Source organism: Erithacus rubecula (genome assembly GCF_903797595.1).
Source record: "Erithacus rubecula genome assembly, contig: scaffold_320_arrow_ctg1, whole genome shotgun sequence".
In the NCBI taxonomy this organism is placed as follows: domain Eukaryota; kingdom Metazoa; phylum Chordata; class Aves; order Passeriformes; family Muscicapidae; genus Erithacus; species Erithacus rubecula.
The window spans coordinates 1-2,015 of record NW_027636010.1 but is presented as its reverse complement, the minus strand read 5'-3'; positions in this window follow the sequence as shown (position 1 = coordinate 2,015).

Sequence of the window (2,015 nt, the reverse complement as noted above, 5' to 3'; positions counted from 1 at the left end):
GCCAATCAACGCACGGCTACTCAACCGGCAACCAGCTATGGCCAATCAGAGGGGTGTATAGAAAAAGCGGGAAACGCTCAGCCAATGGGAGAGCCGGGTGCCTCACGGCGCGGGGCCAATCAGGGCGCAGCTACCGTGAGGAAAGAAAGAAGGAAAATGGCGGCCGGTGCTGTTTATTGACCGAATTTGACGGATTCCGGGTGAGATTTGAGGGATTTTGGGGATCCCTGAAGGATTTTCTTGAAGCTTTTGAGCGATTTTAGGGTTATTCCAGGGGCTCCCTGAGGGATTTTATTGAGGTTTTTGTGGTGATTTTGGGGGGTCCCTGAGTGATTTTATTGAAGTTTTTGAGGGATTTTAGGGGGTCTCTGAGGGATTTTATTGAGGTTTTTGGGGTGATTTTGGGGGATCCGTGAGTGATTTTATTAAAGCATTTTAGGGTGATTTTGGGGGGTCCCTGAGTGATTTTATTGAGGTTTTTGGGGTGATTTTGGGGGGGTCCCTGAGGGATTTTATTGAGGTCTTTGGGGGGATCCCTGAGTGGTTTTATTTAGGTTTTTGGGGGGGGTCCCTGAGTGATTTTATTGAGGGTTTTTAGGGGTCCCTGAGTGATTTTTTGGACGTTTTTGGGGTGACTTTATGGGGGGTCCACGGAGAGATTTTACTGAGGTTTTTGTGGGATTTTGGGGGGGTCCTCTGAGGGATTTTATTGAGGTTTTTGGGGGGGTTCTTTGAGGGATTTTTTTGGGGGATTTTGGGGGGTCCGTGAGTGATTTTATTGAGGTTTTTGGGGTGATTTTGTGGGGTCCCAGAGTGATTTTCTTGATGTTTTTGAGGAGTCCCTGAGGGATTTTATTGAGGTTTTTGGGGTGATTTTAGGAAGTCCTTGAGGGGTTATTTTGAGGGATTTAGGGGTGATTTTGGGTGGTCTCTGAGTGATTTTATTGAGCTTCTTGAGGGATTTGGGGGTCCCTGAGGGATTTTATCGAGGTTTTTTTGTGGGATTTTCAGGGGTCCTTGAGTGATTTTATTGATGTTTTTGGGGTGATTTTGGGGGGTCCATGAGTGATTTTATTTATGTTTTTCGGGTGATTTTGGGGGGTCCATGAGGGATTTTATTGAGGTTTTTGAAGGATTTTGGGGGGTCCCTGACTGATTTTATTGATGTTTTTGGGGTGATTTTGGTGGGGTCCCTGAGGGATTTTTTTGAGGGATTTTGGGGGGTCCCTGAGGGATTTTATTGATGTTTTTGTGGGGTCCCTGAGTGATTTTATTGAGGTTTTTGGGGTGATTTTGGGGGGTCCCTAAGGTGTTTTATTGAGGTTTTTTTGTGGGATTTTGGGGTGTCTCTGAGTGATTTTATTGAGGTTTTTGAGGGATTTGGGGGGGGTGGGGGGCTGAGGGATTTTATCGAGGTTTTTTTGTTGGATTTTGATGGGGCCTTGAGTGATTTTATTGACGTTTTTGGGGTGATTTTTTGGGGGGCCCCTGAGTGATTTGTTTGTGATTTTTGGGGTGATTTCGGGGGGTCCGTGAGTGATTTTATTGATGTTTTTGAGGTGATTTTATGGGGGGTCAACAGAGTGATTTTATTGATGTTTTTGTGGGATTTTGGGGGGGTCTCTGAGGAATTTTATTGAGGTTTTTGGGGTGATTTTGGCGGGGTGGGGGCTGTTCCATCCTGGGGTCTCTGGGGCTTTTCTGGGGTGTGGGTGGGGGGTCTGTGCCAGAGTGGGGGATGGGCTGCTCCAGTGCCCAGGGGGGCTCTGCTTGGGTGGGGGGTTGGGCACCCGGGGGAATGTAGTGAATAATGTGAATAATTCCAATAATGCCTTCCTTTCCTGGCTCAATCCCAGAGCCCAGCTGAGCATTCCTGGTTGGGCTCTCCTGGAATTCCCGCAAATCCCCCTCTGTGGTGGCACATTTTGGAGATCAGGGATGCTGAGATGAAAAATTATTCATCAGGTACACCACACTCACCATGCAGTTCTTCTCTACTTTATTTTTTAATCTAT